This window comes from Macaca mulatta, chromosome 13 (genome assembly GCF_049350105.2).
Source record: "Macaca mulatta isolate MMU2019108-1 chromosome 13, T2T-MMU8v2.0, whole genome shotgun sequence".
In the NCBI taxonomy this organism is placed as follows: domain Eukaryota; kingdom Metazoa; phylum Chordata; class Mammalia; order Primates; family Cercopithecidae; genus Macaca; species Macaca mulatta.
In genome coordinates this window covers 111,264,700-111,280,656 of record NC_133418.1, presented here as the reverse complement: position 1 = coordinate 111,280,656, position 15,957 = coordinate 111,264,700, and positions in this window count along the sequence as shown.

Here is a 15,957-nt window from a genome sequence, read left to right as displayed (position 1 = left end):
ATTAAAGCTTGAGACTCTCAAAGTAGCTGCCATTAGATTGAGGTAGTAAGTGCAATCATGGTGGTGAAAAAGAAAAAAATTGACAAGTAAAATATGTAGAAAATGACTCTATATGCAGCTATTGGAATATGGAACTAAATCAAAACAACAGAAGTTAACTGTGTTTTTGCAGGAATTGTGTTTCTAAAAACAAATGAAATAAAACATAAAACATTAAGCCCAAATTAAATTGCCTTTGACAATAAAATAAGTAAAACAATCTTAAGCCACCAAATTTCTTTGAGTAGAAAACAATTTTCAAAATTTCTGTGATCTTCTGGACTCACAAGAGAGGATAGACAAGGAAGAATATTGTAGAAGGCAGGGACATGAATCAGAGAAGAGACAAGGGAGTTCTTTCCAGGAACAACATTAGGAATAATAAGGACATGTACCCCCACATCCATGGACAAGGACACCCCATACCATGTCTCTCACAGTATTGCAGCATTGTGGATGCTCTGTTTGTCCCAGCTTTGCTGCCCTGTATTTGTATATGGGGGATGGAGGCAGATAACTCGACTTCTTGTTTCTGTACATTGTCTAGCAAGTCTAGATTTACACTCAGAAGAGCGTTTATTGGACTATGGCATGAGTCAGCAAAAACAACATTTACTATGTGAAGACACTGGGATTGGAGGCTGTTTCTAATATCTGATACCAATACTTATCTTTATTAATTTAGATTCATTAGTATAAAGTGATAGTTAAAGCCATGGAATTTGATCAAATAAAAAGGAGAAAAAAATTGAAAATAGACAGAAATCTCAAAATATTCAGAGTTGAAATGACTTTAGAGCTCATCTCAGGCACCTCATCATTTTTCAATAGGATGGGTAAGACTCCATATAAGCCCATGTAAGCTGAGGATTGCCAAAGTCCATGGCACCCCATTCATATGAATTACGTATAATAGGCATCCCTGGAGTTACACAAAACAGCTGTCCTGCCAGTAGGATCTAGACTAAGCTAAGGGAACATTATTATGGAAAATAGAATGAAAATAAACAAACTAAAATAAATGAAAACAACAGTATTATCATGTAAAATTGCCCCCCAACACAGATTTATAATCAAATTTAAGACTACTGAAAGCACAGTAAGAACTTAGAATACAAATTTCAGGCAGATAAGCTGCTTTTATACCTTCTCTGCAGCAGATTTTGCTCTGAATCATTTTCTTCATTTTAGTTTTTTACATGTGACTTCATGTGTCTTTGTTTTTACTTCGAGTGCTCCTGATTTTTAAAAAGATATTATCTTCAACGGGACAAAGTATATTTCCCTTCAGCGTACAAGTTGCAACAACTAATTCCTTTGTATCTCTGGCACCTTTGAAATCCAAGGTACTTACAAAATTTCATCATTCAGCAGTCTGCTCTTAGTTAAAATATTTTAAAATTAGAAAGATAGTAAATGTGAAGGACCTCTTCAAGGAGAACTACAAACCACTGCCGAACGAAATAAAAGAGGATTAAAAACAAATGGAAGAACACTCCATGCTCATGAATAGGAAGGATCAATATCGTGAAAATGGCCATACTGCCTAAGGTAATTTATAGATTCAATGCCATCCCCATCAAGCTACCAATGACTTTCTTTACAGAATTGGAAAAACTACTTTAAAGTTCATATGGAACCAAAAAACAGCTGACATTGCCAAGTCAATCCTAATCCAAAAGAACAAAGCTGGAGGCGTCATGCTACCTGACTTCAAACTATACTACAAGGCTACAGTAACCACAACAGCATGGTACTGGTACCAAAACAGAGATATAGACCAATGGAACAGAACAGAGCCCTCAGACATAATACCACACATCTACAACTATATGATCTTTGATAAACCTGACAAAAATAAGAAATGGAGAAAGGATTCCCTATTTAGCAAATGGTGCTGGGAAAACTGGCTAGCCATATGTAGAAAGCTGAAACTGGATCCCTTCCTTGCACCTTATGCAAAAATTAATTCAAGATGGATTAGAGACTTAAATGTTAGACTTAAAACCATAAGAACCCTAGAAGAAAACCTAGGCAATACCATTCAGGACATAGGCATGGGCAAGGACTTCATGACTAAAACACCAAAAGCAATGGCAACAAAAGCCAAAATTGACAAATGGGATCTAATCAAACTAAACAGCTTCTTCACAGCAAAAGAAACTACCATCAGAGTGAACAGGCAGCCTACAGAATGGGAGAAAATTTCTGCAATCTGCTCATCTGACACAGGGTTAATATCCAGATTCTACAAAGAACTCAAATTTACAAGAAAAAAACAAACAACCCCATCAAAAAGTGGGCAAAGGATATGAACAGACACTTCTCAAAAGAAGACATTTATGCAACCAACAGACACATGAAACACTGCTCATCATCACTGGCCATCATAGAAATGCAAATGAAAATCACAATGAGATACAATCTCACACCAGTTAGAATGGCGATCATTAAAAAGTCACGAAACAACAGATGCTGGAGAGGATATGGAGAAATACGAACACTTTTACACTGTTGGTGGGACTGTAAACTAGTTCAACCATTGTGGAAGACAGTGTGGTGATTCCTCAGGGATCTAGAAACAGAAATACCATTTGACCCAGCCATCCCATTAGTGGGTATATACCCAAAGGATTATAAATCATGCTTCTGTAAAGACACATGCACAGGTATGTTTGCTGCGACACTATTCACAATATCAAAGACTTGGAACCAACCCAAATGTCCAACAATGATAAACTGGATTAAGAAAATGTGGCACATATACACCATGGAATACTATGCAGCCATAAAAAATGATGAGTTCATGTCCTTTGTAGGGACATGGAGGAAGATGTAAACTATCATTCTCAGCAAACTATCGCAACGACAAAAAAACCAAACACCACATGTTCTCACTCATACGTGGGAATTGAACAATAACTCTTGGACACACACTGGGGCCTGTTGTGGGGTGGTGGAGGGGGAGGGATAGCATTAGGAGATATACCTAATGTAAATGACGAGTTAATGGGTACAGCACACCAACATGGCACATGTACACATATGTAACAAGCCTGCATGTTGTGCACATGTACCCTAGAACTTAAAGTATAATAATAAAAAGAAGAAAAGAAAGACAGTCAATAAAAAAAGAACAAGAAAAATATTTTATCATAGTAGAATTTGGAAAACTGAGTGTACCAGATTTGAAATGCAATAGACAGAAAATTCCACTCTCTATATATCTTTGTTTAAGTGTTTTGTGTGTTTGTGTAAATATACACTCTGCTTTATTTAAGATTTTCCAATTTAGGCTTAAAGAGATAAAGATTATGTCCCAGTGGAATTGCACCATTAATTTTATTCATTAATTATGAATTGGAGAGTAAAATAAATGGATTGTATTATCAATTCCTAATCACTGTCTGTATTTGTATCCTCTACCTAATCTATATGCAGATACTTAATGTTCTTCTTTTTTGTCCAATTATTTTCTCTATTAATATTTTGGTTAGTAGGAAAGTGGGAAATGTCCTAGCATACATTTATTCTTTGTTTTTCTCAGACAGGATTCTATAATAATAATAGCATAGATTGCCTTTTATTATTTGATTTATAGCAGTTGAATGTAACTATCATGGATAAACATGATATTTCTTACATAGCTCTGAATTCCTTTTTTGTGTACATCATAACCTTATGATACCCAGTCTTTAACTCCTCAAAAGCCCTGTCTCATTATGGTCATGGGTAAGTTTTCACTTTTATTTTTATGAAAATACCCTATGACAGTGGCAGAAGATGAGAAATTATTGTGCTGAAATGAAAATAGGGATTCAGAAAAGAAAAGAAATGGTTTGGTTGTATGTAAAGACTGCATTGGAGAAGGAAAATGAGCCTTGTGCAAGATGTTGTCTGATGGATAAGTTTTCTCATTTACAAAATTGAGTGCAGAATGGAGAGCTATTAAATAACTCATATAAATTTCAATTCAAGAAACATGTTCTGAGTATTAATATGTACCAGGTAGTTTTATGTGTGGTTCAATTTAGCCATCTTTGAAACCCTGCAAATGAGCTGATAGTAGCCTTTTTAACAGATAAAGACATTGATACTCACTGAATCCAGGTGGCATGTCCAGAATCATTGGAGGTAAATGAGAGCTAAAACTGTGCATGCTTTTTTTCCCCCTATATATATTCCATTGCTTCCTTAGAGTGGAACAGTTTTGTAGACTTGCTGTAAGACTGTGCTTTCTTGGGTGTCCGTTCCTCTTTGGCATATAGTGTTAGCACACACATCTCTGGGTAGAAAAAAGCAGAACTGTATTTCAAAGTCTACTTACTCCTGAATTGGGTAGGGTGCTTCCTGAACAAGGGAGGAAATGCAGACACTACACAGAGTTACCACGTGGTCTCTGACCACAATGGCTCCACCATGTGACATGTTTCCTTCAAGATTATGCTGATGATGGACCATGTCTGCTGTACAAAATACTCAGTGTCTGAAAGGTGAACTTTTCACCGAAGTTTGTAGAGCGGAAAGTGCTTGAAATTACAAGTGTAATAATTATTAATGATGGGATAGAAATAAATCCTGTACAGACTTCAGGAAACAGTATTCAAAAGTATGGTTCAAACTGCAAATTGTTTCTAGAGATTGTGTTGGAAATAATGTCTGTTATTAGGAACAATTGATTACCTTTCAGAACACATATTGGTTTTTGTGTTTCGTTTCGTTTGGTTTGGTTTTTGTAACATCGATGTCAGGCTATTTAGAATACTGTGAAAGTGACAGTAGTCAATAAGTAATGAAGGAGAATTCTTTTATCCCTTTCTGTTGTTCATATGATTAGTATTAAGAGAGAATGCTGCACAATGGGACTGCCACCAACACAGAAAAGCCTATCGTCCTTCATTGTTACCTAATGAACAAGGTTGTTTATTGGTGGAAAAAGTTTATCTAGCTATTTTAGATAGTATGTAAATTTGATTTTCTGAGCAATACATGCCATATATTTATATCTGACTATTTTTGTATAATAATTATATTTCTGAAAATGATTTTTAAAAATAATTGAGAAATAATAACTTAATTTAAATCTTAGTAAGTTACTTTGTGGATATTGAAAAACTAATTCTAATGTTTATTGAGAAAGGCAAAAAATCCAGAATAGTCAACACAGTATTAAAGAACAAAGTTGAAGGATTGCCACTACCTGACTTTAAGTCTTACTATAAGGCTGTAAGAATAAAGACAGTATGGTGATGGTGAAAGGATAGACAAACAGATGAAGAAAACAGAATGGAAAGTCTGTGAACAAACCTACTGAACTACAGTCAACTGATCTCTGTCAAATGAGTGAGGACATGTCCTTCCAGTAAATGGTGCTGAGGAAAACTGGACCTTCACATGCAAAATGATGAATCTAGACACTGACATTATAAACCAAAATGGATCATAAGCCCAAATGGAAAATCACAAACCAGAAAATTTCTAGAAGAAAACAAGAAAATCTAAGCTACTTTGAGTGTCATGGTGAGTTAGTAGATACAACACCAAAAGCAAGATCCATGAAAGAAAAAAGTTAAGTGTGACAATTAAAATTAAAAATCTACTCCTCTATGAAAGGCACTGTTGAAAGAATGAAATGACAAATCCCATACTAGGAGAAAAGATTTTACAAAACATCTTTTTGATAAACGACTTGAATCCAATATATACAAAGAACTCTTAAAACTAAACAATAAGAGATCAAACAACCCAATTTAAATATTAGCAAAGGATCTGAGAAGATACCACAGAAGATATACAAATGGCAAATAAGTGTATTAAAAGATGTTCATCATCATACAGCATTAAATAAATACAAATTTAAACAACAATGAGATACCAGCACACTACTATTAGAATGGCTAAAATCCAAAATACTGAGAATACCAATTCTGTCAAGGATGTGGGGCAACCTGAATTCTCATTCATTGATGGTGGGAATGCAAAATGATTTAGCCTCTTTGAAGGCATATGATTTATGCCTTCTTCTCTTACCATATGATTTATTAATTGCACTCGTTGGTATTTACCAAAGTGAGTTAAAAACTTATGTCTACACAAAAACCTGCATGTAAATATTTCTAGCAACTTTGCTCACAATTACCAAAATTTGGAAGCAACCAAGATATCCTTCTATAGGTTCTTGAATGAACAAACTATAATACATCTATACAATAGGATATTATTCAGTGCTAAAAATAAATGAACTATCAAAATACAAAAGACATGGGGAAACCTTATATACATATTGCTAAGTGAAAGAATCCAGTTCAAAATGGCTACATGGTATACAATTCAAACTGTATAACATTATGGAAAAGACAAACCTATAGGGAAAGCAAAAAGATCAATAGTTGTCGAGAGAGGGGAAGTAAGAATGAATAGGTGGATCACGGGAAATTTAAGAATAATACCGAAACTGTTCTGTATAATAATATAATGGTGATACATGGCATTATGCATGTATTTGGTCAAAGCCATGTATGCATTTGGTCAAGGCCATATAACCGGACAGTACAATTTTTCTTCAAACTTAAAAGTGTTCTAAAAAATAATCTATTTAGTAAAAAATTTCTGAACCTGAATTATTTATCATTAACTTATTACTGAGTTAAGAATAATGTGGTTTATAGACAACAGTTTTTTAATAGCATCTGATTTGCAAGACACATAAATAGCTAAATTCTTAATTATATATAGTTTACATTGAAGGTAACAGGCACATCAATGAATACTTAAATATCTTCATTTTTAGTATTTAGTTTTTTTAAGTTATAAGCTCCATGTGTTTATATAAAATTTAATTTATCATCAACATGCAAGAAATTGATTTTTTAAGTTTGATCCTTAGATTATAAATTGGCACACCACATCAAATACTTTTAACTATGATCTTGCAGATTTCAATGATTTCAGTGGTGATAATTGATAACATATTAGATCCATTCTGGTGAAAGTATGGATTTATCAATGTATTTTATTACCACTTTTAAAACAGAAACCATCAGCTTTTTGAGGAGTTCTATATGGTATTCAATAAGAGAGTATTGTTGCAAAGAAGATCTGATTTTCATAACAAAACTGAAATAAATGCAAAAGATATTCATTTACTTGTTAAAAACTCAGTGTTTAAGCAAGTGTTAAGATTAATCAATCACAGTACATATGAACCAGAAAAAGAAAGGTAGGAAAGTCCTTGATGATTAGCCTTTTAGTAAGGAGGAAGTAGCAAAGGACAAAAAACAGTAAAGGGGAACAGAGCACTGTAGCAAAGTGTCACAGAAAAAGCCAACCAGATTACAAAATTGCAGAAGGTATACTGGGAAAACTGAGACGCAAAAATGAACACTTGACATTGTCATAATAGAAAATAGGAACTAAATACATCAGAATTTAGGCCTTGTCAAATTATTTTATATTTAAAACTTTTTCCAAGAGGGGCACAGTGGTTCACTCCTGTAATCCCAGCACTTTGAGAGGCCAAGGTGGACAGATCACTTGAGGTCAGGAGTTCGAGACCAGCCTGGCCAACATGGTAAAACCCTGTCTCTACTAAAAATATAAAAATTAGCTGGGTGTGGTGGCAGGCACCTGTAATCCCAGCTACTTGAGAGGCTGAGGCAGGAGAATCACTGGAATCCCAGAGACAGAGGTTGCAGTGAGCCAAGATGGAGTCACTGCACTCCAGCCTGGGCAACAGAGAGAGACTCCATCTCAAGATAAATAAAATAAAATAAAATAAAATAAAATAAAAAATAAAATTTGTCATATGAGAATCCAAAGAATGATGTGCATAAAGAAAGGTTTTATTTACTCTCATAGAGGAAATAGACATCTATACTCACATTGTAAAATGAAATGAATGCTCATAAGTGATTCAGAAGCAGTACTCAAGCTTTTTACTACAATGTGGAGCTCCCAAAGAGAGGAGTTATATCTGTTTTGCTTTATCTAGACAAAGCTAGGAATATACTAGGCATTCAATAATCACTTTCTGAATAAAGTATCTCTAAGACCAATTATCTAAGTAGATTTTAGTGTCTTCCCTATTCTAGGTCCTAGGTTCATTGGGGTAAAATATGTTATAAGGAATTTTAATGAAAACCACATCTGAAGGGTGACATTGATAGTTAAATTTGAAAAGTTAATCAGGTGTTTATAAATTTGACAAATGTACAACAGGATTCTGAAATATCAGTAAAAAGCATTTTTGCTGAAGTAAAAAGTATTAATAATATGTAATAAAATTTTTATCAACACAATTGATGCTTAAAAGCATCCAGTCCATACAAAGGTAAGTTTTAGTTAACCAGAAATTGATGAACACCCATTGCTTTTATTTATGTTCTAATCTACATTTTTCTTCATTTTTTTCCTAGCACAAAAATCTGCCTGCAGTGTTACAGAAATAAAATTATGGTATCATACACCATTAAGCGGTTTTGTAACTGTCCAATGGTTTCTCCTTGTCTGCTGCCCAGATAGAGCTGATTTATCAAGACAGGGCAATTGCAATAGAGAAACAGTTTAATCCACATAGAGCTGGCTAAAAGACCAAAATTTTATTATTACTCAAGTCAGCCTTTCCGAAAACTCAGAGGATAGGGTTTTTTAAAGATAGTTTGGCAGGAGAGACTCCCGGGAACATGGAATGCCAGTTGGTTGGGCTGGAGATGAAATTATAGGGAGTCAAAGCTATTCTCCTGCACTGAGTCAGTTTCTGGGTGGGGACTACAAGACAAGAGGAACTAGTTTATTAGTCTGGGTGGTGCTGGCTGATCCATGAGAATACAGGGTCTGAAAAATATCTTGAAGATAAATCCTAGGCTTTAAAACAGTAATGTTATCCACAGGAGTAATTAGGGAGATGAGGAATCTTGTGGCCTCTGGCTGCATGACTCCTGAGCCATAATTTCTAGTCTTGCGGATAATTTGTTAGTTTTACAGAGGTGATCTGGTCCTCAAGTAAAGTGGGGTTCCTTTGGGGGAGGGAATGGTATCATCTTTGTGTCAATGTTAAACTATAGACTAAGTTCTTCTCAAAGTTAATTCAACCTACACCCAAGAATGAATAAGGACAGGTTGGAGGTTATAGGCAAGATGAAGTCAGATAGGTCAGATCTCTTTTGCTGTCATAATTTCTTCACTGTTATAATCTTTGCAAAGAGTGTTTCAATTTACTTAATGTTTTTGTTCTTTGGTTTTGAACATTTTAGTGTAGTAAGTTCTTAAAAGGATTTTTATATCTAAAATTGTTATTAATATAATTTGTATGCTCTTTTTGTGCAGGATGTTTTGAAGTATTTTATGTATTTTTAATTAACTATTGGTAAATGATATTTTGCAAAAATACATTTTGCTATACTTTAAAAAGCTACTTACTCTTCAAAAATAAAATTTCTGTCTCTATTTCTATTAATCAAAGCCAATGTTACTCACCCTATGGGCATGCTCTGAGAACAAAAAATATCACTGTCATGTGAAAGAAATCTTGGATACTGATGAAATTTGAATTTTTAAAAAAGGGAGCAACTTGTCAAATTAAGAATAAATGAGGTGATGATGCCTGCAAAGTAAAAGAAGCAGACAGATTTGTCACCATTTGTGTGTAAGGTAGGTTAATTAGGTGAATTCATCATACCCTAGATTTGGTCATCAAGCAGGGCCAACCAAAAAGTAGGATAGGTTCTCAGTTCACTCAGAAATATTGGTTATAGCTTGAAGGTGATCCAAATAAGAAGGAATCAAAAGATAATCTGTGTGTGAAAATAATTACATGTATGGCTATAGTTGATCAGAATCAACATATCCAGAAAGCAAATGAATCATCCTAAATGTGAATTTCTAAAGACAGAATCAGAGCAAAAGGAAACAGAGAGTTTTAATGAAAAATAGTAATATAAAGAGTAGCTTTCAGTGACTGAGCACACACTATATACTATTCTTTTTGAATTTATGTTCTCCAATCTTACCAGCAATTCTGAGACACAAATTGTATTTCCTCATTTGAGTTTCAAGAATAGAGCAAACTAACCAACCTTTCTAATTCTAAAGCTCATACACATTAGAATATTTTTCTTAATAACTCACACCACTCTATTCTATGTTAATTATGTTGGATATTCTGTCTAAATATGTTAATATCTCTGAGATGGAACACTCAGAGGAGGAAGACTCAAGTATGCTAATGACTACTGTGCTAAGGGTAGAGTTTCAATTTTGTAAAGTGAAGCCATTGGTATTTTTGCCTTAACTTAGTTTAGTCCCTTTGGGCAATCTTTTTTGAGGTAAATCTTTCTTGGCTTATGATACATTTTTACTTGATCTCCCATTCAGCTGATTGGTTAATCATTAGATTTGAATCAGCCACCAACTGGTGAGAGAGCTTAACCTTCTATTGTTCATCCAGTTCTTTCAGCACATTAAAACTAGTTCCTGGTATTCAATTTCCCATTTGAAAGAAGTAGCATTGTGTATATTTTCCTAACTTGATATTGGCTAATACAAATGCAGTACAAGAAATATTATGTGATGTGAGAGCACAAATTTAAGAGGAACCAATACAACCTGGGGAGGAATAGGAAGCGTTCAGAATGAAAATGACACTGGAGCTGATTCTTGAGGGCTGAAAGAAATAATCTAGGGGAGAAGGTGTAGGAAAAAGAAGTCAATAAAGCTGAATAAAACAAAAACAGCTCAGCAAAGTAGGAACTGAATCAGTTCTTTCATCTCTAATCCCACAAAATACATTATAAGATTTTTAACTGTGAACCATATTGACTGTCAAAGATACGAAGTTATTTCTGTGTTATCAATAGCTATATCCTCCTAGAAAGTGTTTCTTTCATCCTGCTGTTATTTTATTCATTACCTTTTCTGTCAAATAATAGAAGGCTGTTTTTGATTTAAATACTAGGAAAGCATGGTGCATTAATATAACTTTCCTCAGGGCATGTCTTTACAAATTGCCTCTATTGAAAAGTATTAGGATTGGGGTTGTGAGAAAAGGAAACCGTCAATCTAAACTAAAGGAAATGATTCAAACTGATAATATGAATGGATCATTTATAACATGCTTTTTCTAGGGAAAAATCATAGACACTAGAAATTTAATATTGCCTGGTGTTTTCCTCAAAATATCTTTGCATTTTTCCCATTATATCTTAGGATTTCTCTTAGCAAATTTCACGCTGATTTTAATTGTAAAATCTTAATTATGAATATCACAATCTTCAAACTTTTTGACTGATTAATTTGACCAGGAACAAAATGTGTAAACTTACATATCTATAGACTCCAATGTTCACATTAAAGATGATGATTTCCTGGTCCACCCATGATGTGTCACAGTGAGGACACTTTTCTATGTATATTCACAGTAGAGGGTTGCTTTTCTGTAGACAATAACATAAAAATTTATCTTACAGAGCTCCTTACATGTGAGATACATAGAATAGACAGTATCTAATCTGTCATTGATGCAGGACTTATCTTAATCACTTTCACCAACTGGAAACACCTAACTGACAATACCCTGGCCTAACCTTGGCCTGCGCTATGGGGCTGGCTCAGCCCTGCCAACATTATTTCTGTAACATGGGGCAGCTACCATCTGCCAGTGGAGGGCAGAGGGCACGATGTTACAGCCTTCATTGTACACAAGTTCAGTGGGTCCTGAGCTCTTGTCTCACATCCAAGAAGAATGAGGATATGCTAATGAACAAAGAGTGACATGGGTGAAGAATAATTTTATTGAACAATGAACAGCTCTCAGGGGAGAGGGGACACAAGAGTGGTCCCCCACCCCTGAAGTCAGGTGGTTTCTCCCCCAGGGTGTCTGAGTCTGGAGTTTTTATGGGCACAGGATGGGGGTGGGGCAGGCCATAGGTAGTCTTGGAAAAAGCAATATTCAATTGGTTAAAAAGCATTATTGAGAAATAACCAATTGGGAAATGGCAGGAAAACAGAAACAGAATTTCTCACTCCAGGACATGTTTTTCATGAGGAACCAGCAGTCTGGTCTTTCAGTCAGGCTGTTTTTGGCTTGAAGGTAGGGTTTTATCAGGGAAATGCCCCTATCTGCCTAGGCATTTGTCTGCCTCCTGCCACTATTAATTTTCCCCTATCAAGAGGTACACTGCCCTTAGGAAAAGGATGGTGATCACTCTTAACTGCTTTCTGCTGACAGGTGAGTTGTTTTGGAAAGAGGGCAGTCAGATCTCTCTCATATGCCTATCTAAGGGTCTCTGGTAAATGGCAGCCATAATATGAGGCTCCAGTTGCATGACCATTTGGAGTTTGATGGCCTGAAGGCAAGAAGAGACAAACTAGATTATTAGACGATTCTGAAAAATAAAACAAGGTTCAGCAATGTTTTAAGAAAAAGTTAAAAAGGATTACTACAGTTTTCTATTTAATTAATCCCACTTACTTTTTCTCTGCTTGATATTCATGAACATTGCAGCTCTTCATGAGTCCTGTGTATTTTTCCTCTATTCCGTTATCACAATATCCAAAGTTATCAGAAACTTGCATTTGAGAGTACCTGCCGAAGTCCTCCAGCTGATTATAAACCATCTTTTGTAAAGGATTAAAGCAAGACAGCAATTTTCTGTGAGTTACAAAATGTCCAGAGGAGTTACAGTCAAAAACATGATTGACAAAGAAATTTGGTTATATCTGGTTTACAATAACTTAACATTACAAGCTTTATTATGATTGGTAGCATATACTTGGATATCAGAATTTTATAAATGCCATACAATTTTGAAACATACTAACATTATTCACTAAAATATAGCTGGAAGAAGATTAAACCTTATTTTTATTTTGGCAATCCCATGTAACTAAGCGTGTGAAATAGCCCTGTTCACCTCTCTTTTGGATGCTCCAGGGGCCCTCTGTAGCATTCAAAAGTTAGGGGTCAGAAAAAAAAAACTTTTGAAGCTGAAGTTTGATTTGGGGAAGCCTGTTAAGTATGTTACAGATTTAAAACACTTCATATTATTAAATATAACTCCAGATTACCTTAAGTTATTCATTTAGTCAAAATATGACTCAAATATGTTAAAACAAGGCAAAAACCTTTACTCATTAAGATGGAAGACTTAACTTTCCAAACAATTTGTTTCTTGTTATCTTCTTTTTCGGTAGGTCATTCACAAGGCAAACAAAAATCATTCATTATCCTTTACTATTACATGAAAATCTTGTTCAAGGGAGAGAAAGCCAAATTTCACCCTTGCATTAGTCTACTATCAATCTTAACCCCAATTTTTAAATGAAACCTTGTAGATAATACTATACAATCTTAATCAGTTTGGCTATGAGGTGAGATTCCTATAAACCTTTTATAATCCTTTACAAATTTTTGTTAAAGAGCAGATCAATGCCTTAAGAAAACCTTGTGTTTTCATTTCAATGCTCAATTTACAGAAAAACCATATAATACTCTTTTGAATTTTGTCAATATGTTCACACACAGGATTTCTTTTCTAAGATTAAATTTTACAAATGTTTCATAACTTGTTTAAACCTTCAACTTTATCTTATCTAATTTAAGACAATTCTTTAACCCTCTAACTAGGCAAAAATTTACATTCTCATGCCTTTTTACAATCTTTTACTAAAAACACATTTTACTTTCCTTATATACCTTGAATGTAAATCTATTTTCAGTAGTCTCAGTATAACAATTACATGTAATAATGGTAACTCTTAGCGATTTTTAATTTTAATGTAAAACCTGGTAAGGTATTTTAATTACATACTAGTTGCACATAAGGTCTGACTTTTTCCAGCATAGTTGGAGGTGTGGTTAGTTTCATATGTCCTCAGGCCTTACCAAACTGTAAAGCAGGCAAATTGAACAATTTTCAAAAGCCAAAGAAGCAGTTTGTTACTTTAAAGCATTTAGCAAACCTAATATCTGAACATGATTTAGACCACATGTTCACATTTTGAAAACATTTGTATTTTACCAATAATCTTTAAAATTGTTTTTATTTTTCAAATAGTAAAATCATGTGAACTGAAAGACATTACAGCTTGCTTTTTATTTAAAAATATTTGTTCTAAGCACTTATTTTTCTGTACGCCAATTGCTTAGAGCTCTTTTATATATAAACATCACACACATAAAACATATATGCAGACAGACAGAAGAAGATCCAGTAGTTGTACGATTTTTATTTGCCAATCTCTTAATTAAATTATTGGCCTCATTGTGAAGCCTTTCAAGAAACAGGGCTAGGAAAACATTCAGTTTTTAGGGTTTAATAAGCAGGTATAGCTGGAAGACAAAAACAGATTTTTAGAGAGATCTATCCACTTCTAATTCTTGGGGTTCCACGAGGAAAACAGATAATTTTTTACAAAATTGGGTCTCTGGTGCCTTCTTTGTTTCTTCCAAGGAGTCCCAAGCTATCAGAAGTTATGTTAGGACCTCTCGTGTATACATTAAAAGTGAATAAAGATAATTCAGCTGACTGAGAGAATAAAAACCTTTTTTCCAGCAAAACAAGATCCAAGAAAATAAACGAAAAAAAACATAAAGACCCTTTAAATATACCGATAGCCTAGATATCCATTTTTAATTAAGCTGACTTTTAAACATGGTACTCTTTAAAAAAATTATTTAAAATCCCTTGTTACATTACTTTAGCCCCACCAAGTGACTGATATTTCTCGCTTTTGAACTTTACCAAAAGTAACCTCACAGGTGAAACCAACAAGTGTTACCTATAGTTGTGACTTAAGTGCGAGTGTATGAGGTATTTTTCAAGGAGGTGATAAGGAGTTTTTACAATATCTAGAATCTTCAATGGTAGCTCAGAGAAAGAAAGATTTAAGAAAGGAATCTAGAAGTCATTCATGGAAGGGAAGAGAATCAGTGAATGTCACACAGGTGTTAACCAGAAAGTAGTCATTTCCTAAGCCAGGGTTGAACCCAGGCTGTCATTATAAAATGGCAGAGACCGAAAGAAAGGACTGCCACATAGTTACAAGGTCAAGCTCCCAAGGATGAAAACAAGGTGGAGACCACATCCAGTTTGTTTGTTTGTTTCTTCAGAGAGCTGTAGCGAAGTTTTTACTAACCAGTTTGTTAGGCTGGCTTCAATAGTGAGCTTATGGGGTCCTAGGCCCGCACTCTATCCTAAGGTACCCCTCTTTCTGAGAGAACCATAAAGAAAGACACACAAATCACACCAAATTGGCTATTGCATAAGAATAGCTCACAAACTCTTATTTCCATTAATCAAAACTTTACAGAGGATGTAAACAGTGATTTTTTACCACACCTATGACCAGTTTGCACAGAGAGAGAGAGGCCAGAAGTCTGACTGGTAAGAGCTTTTACTCTTTTGCCAGCATGTCAGGCTGCTGGGTTTCCTTCCCTTGATCTACGGAGCCCTTTTGACCCTGGAGTCCCATAAAGGGAGAACAGACAAAGAGGTTTTATTTGCATACTGTAAAAGTTGTCCCTCCTCAAGAGATTTGCTTAGTTAGATCTGTAATTTCTTCCTGATTCATTTTTAAGCCAAACGGTTTAAGGTGTGGGGAAATTAAATTTTTCTCAGTTTGAGGAATGCATTCAAGGGGAGGGTCCCGTGGTATGGACACACAATTACTCATCCACAAAGAGAGGACAGAGGAGGAAACAGAAAAATTGGGCACGTTTTTTTTCCACAGGAGTCCCAATGATTCAGGATGCATTCAAGAGAAATACAGACTGATGATGGTTGGTTACCCATCTGGAAACAGGGGAAAAATATGTCGCTTAGTTTGTTTCTCTTCCCGTTGAATACACAGAGTATGTGAGAGAGAGAAAGACAAAAAATGTGTCCCGTTTTTTCTTCCATACTTATATTTCTGAGTCCTGGC